Source organism: Tamandua tetradactyla, chromosome 21 (genome assembly GCF_023851605.1).
Source record: "Tamandua tetradactyla isolate mTamTet1 chromosome 21, mTamTet1.pri, whole genome shotgun sequence".
NCBI classification, from domain to species: domain Eukaryota; kingdom Metazoa; phylum Chordata; class Mammalia; order Pilosa; family Myrmecophagidae; genus Tamandua; species Tamandua tetradactyla.
The window spans coordinates 2,178,057-2,187,552 of record NC_135347.1 but is presented as its reverse complement, the minus strand read 5'-3'; the positions used below and the strand labels follow the sequence as shown (position 1 = coordinate 2,187,552).

The following is a 9,496-nucleotide window of genomic DNA, read 5'->3' as shown; positions in this document are numbered from 1 at the left end:
CTAATTAAAAGTTACCACAAATGGGTGGGTCTGTCTCCATGGGAATAATTAAAAGCTCCCACCCAACAGTATTGAATGAGGATTAAAGGACATGGCTTTTCTGGGTCCCACAAGAGATTCAAACTGACAGAGAGAGAGAGAGAGAGAGAGAGAGAGAGAGCCACAGAAGCAAGAAGCTGAAAGCAATGAAGCCTGAAAGAGAATGGAGAGACTAGCAGACACCACTCTGTGCCTTACCTGTGGCTGAGGAGCCAAATATCACTGGCAGCCAGTCTTCCAGAAGAAGCCATCGCCTTGATGATGCCTTGATTTGGACACCCTCATGACCTCAACTTGTAAGTTAATAAATTCCCATTGTTTAAAGCCAACCCATTTCATGGTACCTGATTTGAGCAGCCTAACAAACCAAAACAGCAGGCTAGTTCCATAGTATGTGAACTTTATTACTCTGAGTTAAGATTTCCTAAATCATCTTTAGTAAGTATATTAGTTTCCTATTGCTTCTTCACAAATTACGCAAACTTAGGAGTTTAAACAACACAAATTTATTATCTTGAAGGTCAGAAGTCTGACCTGGTTTTCAATCAGGGCATTGGCCAGGGTGCACCCCTTTTGGAGGCTCTAGCAGGGAAACTCCCTCCTTGCTTTTCCCAGCTTCTAGAGGCCACCTGCATTCCTTGGTTCATGGTCCTTCCTGACTTTTTCAAAGCCATCAAAGTAGCCTCTTCAAATCTCTCCCTGTTTCTTTCTGCTTCTGTTGTTTCATTGTGTTCTCTCTCTAACTCTGATCCTCACATCTCCATGTCATAAGGACACTTGTGGTTATATCAGGCCCACTAAATAACCCTGTATAAGCTCTCCTTCTCAAAATCATTGACTTAATCATATCTTTAAATTCCCTTTTACCATGTTGAGTAAGATACAGGTGTGGGCGGTTAAGACATGGACATATTTGGGGGACCAGTAGTATTCACCATAACACAATTAATAGAGGGTTACCTGAATTGCATATGATAATAAGAAATGACTGGTGACTCTTGATCTCTGTGTCACATTTTTTTCATGTCTGAATTGTGAATCATTTTTTAAATAAGACTGTTAATAATATATCTGTAGTATAAGGAAAAAAAATCCTTTCAGCTCCTCTTAAATAGCATATATAAATATATACAGTTCATGATTGTGGCTGTTGTTTAAACAGACTATTCTTGCATGCTTCTAGACCCATACAGACACTAAGCTTAACATTTTACAGCCAGGGGGATGGGAAATTTATATTTGGTGGGTGTACCCCAGAAAAAAAAAAGGCTCTTTTAATCCAATCTTGTGGACACAGGCCTTTGGGTGGGACCTTTTGATTAGATTGTTTTCCATGGAGATATGACTCCACCTATTCAAGGTGGGTCTTAATCCATTTACTGTAGTCTTTTAAGAGATGGGAATTTCAGAGAATATAGACATTTGGAGATGCAGAAGGAAAATGCTCCAGGAAATGCCAGGAGCTAAGAGAGCCCTTTGAAACCAGAAGCTGGGAAAGTAGGACAGCAGACATTACCATCTACCTTCTCACGTGACAGAGACACATGAATGCTGCCTTTCCTCTGAGAAGGTATCGTCTTGTTGGACATTTTCACAGTCTTAGACCTGTAATTTGTAACTTAATAATTGCCTTCATGAAAGCCAATCCAGGGTGGGCCACGGTGGCTCAGTGGCAGAGTTCTCACCTGCCATGCAGGAGACCTGGGTTCGATTCCCGGTACCTGCCCATGCAAAAAAAAAAAAAAAAAAAAGTCAATCCATCTCTGGTATATTGCATTTTGACAATATTAACGAACCCAAACAGTGAATATGGAGTACTTATAAATAAATTTAATAAAACAATTTTAAGTGGAAAAGAAAAATTACCAGGTACAGCTCTTGAATTATTTTCCTGGCTATATTTCTATCAAAATGTGAAGGTAGGCGGGAAAAGTGCTGTACAGCTGGAAAGCCTGGCTGTGCACAGGGTCTCCAACGGGAAACAATGCGTTAATTGACATGGCTTGCACTGATGTGGACTCAGATGTAGCTGAACCTACAAATAGCCACAATTATAGGTGGCAGATAGATGCAGGTACAGTCAGCTTGCAACGCAGAGAGATCTTCTCTTTTTCTGCTTACCATTTCCTGTATCAGACCTAGAAACTTTGAAAGATGAATTTGAGAGATGGAATGGCATGCCAAGTTAGCAAAACATCACTGGAGAAAAAAGAGCTAAATTCAAATCTAGGCTCAACAGTTGGATATTATTAGAAATTTCCTCATCTGTAAATTAAATATGATAATTACCTTCTTTCTCACTTCTCTCTGCAGACAATGGATCTGTAACTGGAATCAAGTCGGGCATAGAGAAGAGTCACGTTATGAGTTACTCTCAGGAGCATTTCCTGCATTTAGTTCCCATAAGTGTTCTGAGCGGGCAGGCCCAGAGAATCAGGTCAGCTCAAATCAGTCCAAAACTACCAGGTGCCCTTCCTGGCATTTAAATATTGAAATATGTGTTTTGCACAAGGAAAATACTAACTAATCTCACTGTGCTTCTGGAGCATACATCTGTTTTTATTTCATACAGTATTTCAAAATGCTGCATTTTTTGGGGGGGAGGACAGCCAATCAGTTTAAGTAATGTCTTATTTGCAAGTTCCCTTGATGTTTTAACATGCCCCTTTAGAAACCTATACACAATTGCAATCAGAGTAAAAACAGTTTGCTTTTAGGATGAAGTAGCTTAATGGTTTGCTTAAAGGTGTGACTTAAGTTTTCCTCTGAGGCTAAGGAGGATGAGCCAAGAAGGTGCCATGTGGCTACACAACATCAGCATTCATTATGAGGGCCAGGACAATAACAGCCCAATAATAAAATATTAACAGACTTCATAGCAATGGCACAACAGACTTTCCAAAATGCAGAACACTGCTTTAAAGAAAATAGAATAGGGACCTCTCATGGCAGAAAATGAATCTGTTTTATCCCGGGGAATATGGAATAAAAATGAGCTTTGAGTATCTCCTGGCTTTTACATTTCCATTGGCAGAAGCAGCTCAGAGCCACGAAAGAACAGCCATGCCCTTCCCCGAGGGATGCAGGAAGACGTTCCTCCTATCAGCTTGTATTTAAGGCTGTGACTCTGACTTGTCAGCATGATGATTCATCACAACAAACAGCAAGAGCATGAATGCTCTAAGAGATTAGAGAGTTTAGACAGTTTTTTTTTGTCCAGTCTTGGCCAGGTTTGCTGGACAGAAAAGAAACTTGAGAAAATTTTCTAGATCTCTCTCAAACTCAGAGTGAGACCCAGGGAGATGAATCATTACTTGTTTGGGGTAAGTGTCACGAATATATCTTTCAAACCTATGCTAGCAAACTTAGGGAAACATTCTCTTCCTGAGTGTGAATACAATGTGCACATTCATCCTAAATAAAATTAAAGAGATATGTTGAGAAGATTTTCTATGTTTTTATCCTAATGGATTAGTGAAAAAGTACTTTAGGGGTTAGGATATTTTTGTACATGTGCATTATCGTTGCTGGTTGAATGGGTGGTATTTTTTCCCTATTTAACAGCAAATGTCTCCATCTTTGGTTGGAGTTCAACTCTTAATGATTATACCTCATGACCAAAGGGAAATACTTGCTTTCCGTTTGGTTCCTCAATATTTATTAAGCACATATAATGTGCAAGGTATTGTGCTAAGTTTTAGGATTGCAAATTTTAAAGACAGCATGAGCTCAAAAGAGCTCAGTCAAAACACTTTTAGCTACCTTACCCATAAAATGTTGCCGTAGATTTCAATACAGAGTACTCAGGAAACAAAGAAGGGCATTTCTGAGGTTGATAGGAGTCATGGACTGCTTCCTGAGGACACAACACATGAGTTTGAATAAGAATTCGATTTTTTGGAGATAAGGGAGAAGGAAGAGGTATTTCCATTAGGAGGAACATTGTGTACAAAATCATAGAGCCAGAAAAAAAAGAGACTGTATTTTATTAGAAGAATGGCTGGCATATCAGAGTGCTATGACAGGTTATTACTGATGTGAAGGACCAAGTGGCAGATGCAACTAAAAGTGTTAGTTTGTGAAACTTGCGAAGATAAATGTTATGTGGAAATTTTAAACTTTATGACGTGCTTCTTTTATTTTTTAATGTATTATGTTTAAGATGATATCTGGGTCAGAAATATAGTTTGGATGGAGAGTGGCTTGGAAAGAGGTGACAATGGAGGGAGGAAGAATCAACTATGTGAAGGGGAAAACTCTGCAGGATGAGATGCAGAGCAAGAAATGACATTGACAAATGGGTTAGAAATGGAAATGACTGTATGTAGCAACATGTATATGAAGCAAAAAAATAAATAAATAAAGGGTTTATGTTTATCTTCAGTTACTGTGACTTTAAGGAGGAGGGTAGTGAAGTGGTAGAGAAAAGGCCACAAACTTGACCTGTAGAGTGTATTGCATGCCCCGGTGAAGACATCTGGGGTTGTGAAGAATCCCAGGTTGGGCGGGCCACGATGGCTCAGTAGAGAGAGTTCTCACCTGCCATGCTGGAGATTCCCAGTGCCTGTTCATGAAAAAAAAAAAAAAAAAAGAATGCCCAGGTAGAGATGTCCAGAGTCAAGAGGCTGAGCTTGGGAGTGAGTTCTGGATTGAAGAAAAGGATTTGGGAGTCAGTAGGATAATGGTGATCTTTGATGCCAAGACTGTAAAATAGACCACCCAGAAGCACATGCTAGTGAAAACGAGAGTGGCACAGAAAAACCTGGGCAATGGAAACTGAGAAGGGCGTGGGGTACAAGAACCATGGCAGTGCTAATGCAATGTGTTAATTTTGCTCTGCCCATTAAATTTCACCTCCACTAAGTGTATACAGAAAAAGAAAGGACATGGATTTGACTCATATGCCATACAAGGCTCAGGCTTCTCCATGTGTCTTTTCCACTTACATCCATTCACAAGTCAAATATATATATATATATATATATATATAATCAGACTTTAATGAGGTGTTAAATAACATCAAAAATGTGAATGGACAACTGAATCTTCCATAGTTCAAGGGAAAATAAGTTGTAGAATAAACCCTCTAACTGTCCAAAGCTTGGCTAGTACAAATCCCAGCGGCACTTGGATAGCTGGCTGACCCTTGTTCCTGTTTCCCCCTTCGGACTTCAGAAAAGTGTTTGAACTGTGCTGTAATAGCCTGAAAGTCAGAGGGTAAAAATGAGAATTTTGTTAATGCCTAAGAGTAGGGAGCGTTCTTTGTTCTCTCTATTCATTAAGCCTATGCGAAACTGATGTTGGTTAAGTACACCCACTCCACGTGGGATGCTCTCTGGCACACAGCCAGGTTAAACCCCTTGATGCTGGATCTGAGGTTTCAGTGATGCTTCCAGAAATTCTCATGTGCCCCTCCCTCATTTACAGACATTACCACTGGGAACTTACAGTGTACCCAGAAGCTTGCACAGTGTCTGTCCTGTGACTGTTTCCCATCTTGCCATATATCCCAGTGATACTTTAAACAGATTTACCCAAATGGAGTTCTGTCCCAGAGCTTTCCATCCATGCCTCTTGTCTGCACTTGTTAATCCAGTGGAAGTGCGATTACAGCAGGGTGAGGAGTAATTGAAACATATAGATGTGGAGATAGAAGTTGGCAGTGATGGGAAAGGGAGTGAACGATACAAACAAGGATGAGAAATCCTATATTTAGGATGAGAAAAATATGAAAACATTTGTAGTCTGCAAGAAAAGCATCAGCGGGGAAGAAGAGATTGAAGATACTAAAGAAAGAGGGAATAATTGATGGTTCAGAGACCAGAGGAGGCAGGAGAATTTGGAGTGAAAGGTTTAAGTGGAAACAACTAAAATTGTTGTTTCCTATGGAATGGAAGAAACGGACAGAGTACAATGAGAACATCTTTATGTCTGGCTATCAGCTGTCCTGGACTAACAGAAAAGACACTTAAGGGCAGAGACCTCTCCAAGAAGCCAAGTTGAAAAGACAGAACAGTGAGCAGCAATTATATGATGACTTAATATACACAATGTTATAAGCTGCTGATTTAGTGACTTTGCAAATTATTTTCTATTTATGGTCATCTTGCTCTTGAACTAAAATAGGAAGACAATGAATCCAGGGGTCACTCAGAAATGTGATGACTGTTTATAGGAAAGAAAATGTTTACTAGAAAGAGAATCGGCCTAAGCTATAAATGGGGTCAAATGAAAAACACAACTTTGCAGAATTATAGAATTAAAAGTATTTTGCTCCTGCCCTTATTTGGATCACTGCACATCAGCCTCATAAATTTGAGAATTGTAAAAATCAGGAAACAACATTACTTAACTGACTTTGGTCCTAACTAATCAATGTCAGAAATGCCTAGTTGAACTGGAATTAACTACCATGGTAAATATGACCATTCTGCTATGAAAAGACATAACCACGAATCAGTAAAATACCAATAGGGTTTACCTAAACCTTAGGAAAGGAGAAAATAATTTTGAATCAGGCACTGGAAATCAACAGTTGAGCCTTATTAGATGTTATGTACATGTGGCCCATTCCTTTCTCTTATGCGTGTACACACACACACACACACACACACACACACACACACACACACACCACAGATTGGGAGGGCTTGGTACAAGTCTTCCACAAGAAGACACCATTATGTCTACTATTGGGGTGTATAATCATTTCTAACTCAGGCTTGAGAAGGTGGCTTCCATTCTTAGCTCCTACAGGACTTGGACTCCAAACTTCAGCAAAAAGTGGTTGCCACAATAAATACTATCTTTTTAAAAACTCTTAAAGCTTCTTAGAGATGCATCTTATAATGATCCAAAGATGTAATGTTCCTTAAATTGGCAAATCAAGACAGCAAAGCAACACCATGAGGTATGTATATAAGTAGCTAAACAACAAATGATGGGCCTGGATGACATTTGAACATTTCTGGGTAAAACTTGCTTTGATTATAGAACTTACTTGATAGGGACCCATGCAACGGGTTTTGAGACAAAATAAAAGCTTAAATATATGTGTTCTTGTTTTGTTTTTCAGATGGATAGGAAGCAAAGCAATATCTCTCCTGCTTTTGCACTCCCAGATCACTTGATCTCGAACACAAGTAGTGAACTCCCTACTATCCATGGTCTTCTCCACCTTTCTTCCTAAGAGAATTATAATTCTTTCAGAGCTGCAGTATATCTGAAGTCTGGCAATGCATGAGCTATTCCTGGCAATTCCATGCTCCTTCACAGCTCCTCTGACAGTTGGGGTGATGTGACCTGCGTTTAGCCAACGAGATCAGAACAGAGCTTTGTTGAGAAAGGATGCATCATTGAAAGCTTTCTTTGTACAAAATGGATAGATGAGGCAGGACCTGTCTTTCCCCTATTCTTTCTCCCTTCAGTGAAGATCTGATTGTTGGAGCTACAGCAGTCGTCTTGTGACCACGAGCTTACAAGCATTAAGGTGAAAATCAGCATACTAAGATGGCAAAACACTAAAGAAACATCTTGCGTCTCTAATTTCATCCTTGAGCAAATAAACCAATATATCAAAAGCCAAGTTCTGACTATGTTATTATGTACGAAAAATACCTGTCATATTTTAAGTTATTATTTGTTTACATATTGCACTTGCTGCAAATACATTCCTAAATAAGTTACCATTGGCTTACCTGATTAGAAAGATTCTCTTCATTTTCTGGCCACTTTCTTGTTTGGTATTTCCCTGGTACTTAGTTTGCCAAAGTCCAACCTAACCTCCTCGAAATATCCTCTCTAAAATCTTTATCCATGCCCACCACAAGCTGCTGTTATCACATTCTAATGCCCACTGCTTGCCTACTTTCTCTATTCTGCCAACCATACTTAATATCCTTTCTATTTTTCTGCTCTGCAAGTTAGGAAGGCTTGAATTAGTTCATGTTCATTTTTCCTCTAACTCTGACCCAACTCTCATCACAGAAAAATGTACTTATTATCTCTATTTACCACCTAAGCCCCACCTCTGAGCCTTGTTCAGACCCTATCCCATCACTGATCCAGCTTTCACCCATTCGTTCTTCAATGTTTGTTGAGCCCGTGCTGTGTGCACATCTTGTGAACTGGGCAGAAAACATAATCCTTAAGAGAGTGGGACCTGAAGATAGAATACCTAGATTCAAAACATGTGACTTTGGGAAATTTATTAAAATCTCAGTGCATCCAGTCTATAACATGGAGGATAATAATAAATATATTTCTTAGGAGTTTGTGAGAATTAAATGAGCTCATTCATGTCAAAGCACTTAGCATGGTCCCTGGCTTATCATCATAAGTCAGTACTTGTTATTCATGCACACGGCATCTAGAAAGTTGTTTAGCCTACACTTCTACAGCCAGGAACTTCAAATCCACGTGGAGGTGTGCGGATGGCTAAGAAGTGCCCAGGAAAAAATCACAATTTAAGACAGAATATTTGTGCCAGTAAAAGGAGGCTAAAGCAAAGAAAAACTCCTTTTTAGCTTGGGTGATAAAGACAGATGGGATGGTCGGATTCATGCATCAGCTTGGCCAGGTGATGGTGCCCCGTTGTCTGGCCAAGCAAGTCTTGGCCTGTCTCTTGCTGTGAGGTCATAACATGGGCTTAAATCCCAAGCTCATTGGACCTATCCACCGCTGATTACATCTACAGTCATCTAAGGGAAGTGTCTTCTTCAATAATTGGCCCTTTATCTAATCATCTGAAGGCTTCTAAGGAGAATTCAGAAGAGGAAATCTCTTTTTCCACTTCAGTCAACCAGTCTCTTCTGGGGAGTTTGTTCAAGACCTTCATTGGAGCTGCCAGCTCGTAGCCAGCCCTAATATTTTGGACTCTTACGTCGCCACGATTGCGTGAGACACTTAATCTCATATTTACAGAGAATCTCCTATTGGTTCTCTTTCTTCAGAGAACCCTAATACAACAAGATTCAGGGAAAGGTAGATTTTTAACTTAGTCTTAAGACTAAAGTCTTAAGCAAGCCTGCTTCCCCTCATTCGTGCATCTTTCTTAGAGTATTTCTTGGACATATATCCGCCTACAACTGAATCTGATCCCCTTCACTTAAGTAACTTGAGTGTCACTCCGAAGAGTTTGGGAAGGGGAGGAAATGCTGTGAACCAATGGAATCATACATGAGGTTGGACACAGAGCACTAAGGTGGAGCTGTGTCATCCACTGTGGTTTTTCCATGGGCCCTTGAATAGAGTCGTTTCTCAGCAGCCCTTCCGGACGATGTTCTTTTAATTCCCTCCTCCCATCACTTCCTTAAAAATAGATGAGTCTGGCCTACTCAATGGGAGGGATGGGATAGCTTTAGTATGAGTCAGACCCAGGGTATGGGATAAAAAGAGCTGAGCTGCCATGTGCTTTCTGGTGCTGTGTTCCAGCACATCATGACCATGAGCTGGGCTG

General features: G+C 40.0%; 1 long non-coding RNA gene across 1 annotated transcript; it reads left to right on the top strand.

Annotated features, from left to right (window-relative positions):
- The first annotated feature begins 3,243 nt into the window (after positions 1 to 3,243).
- Positions 3,244 to 7,624, top strand: LOC143665243 (uncharacterized). Its single transcript, XR_013166807.1, has 2 exons — positions 3,244 to 3,362; positions 7,115 to 7,624. It is a non-coding gene; the product is annotated as an uncharacterized LOC143665243 (long non-coding RNA).
- The last annotated feature ends 1,872 nt before the right edge of the window (positions 7,625 to 9,496 follow it).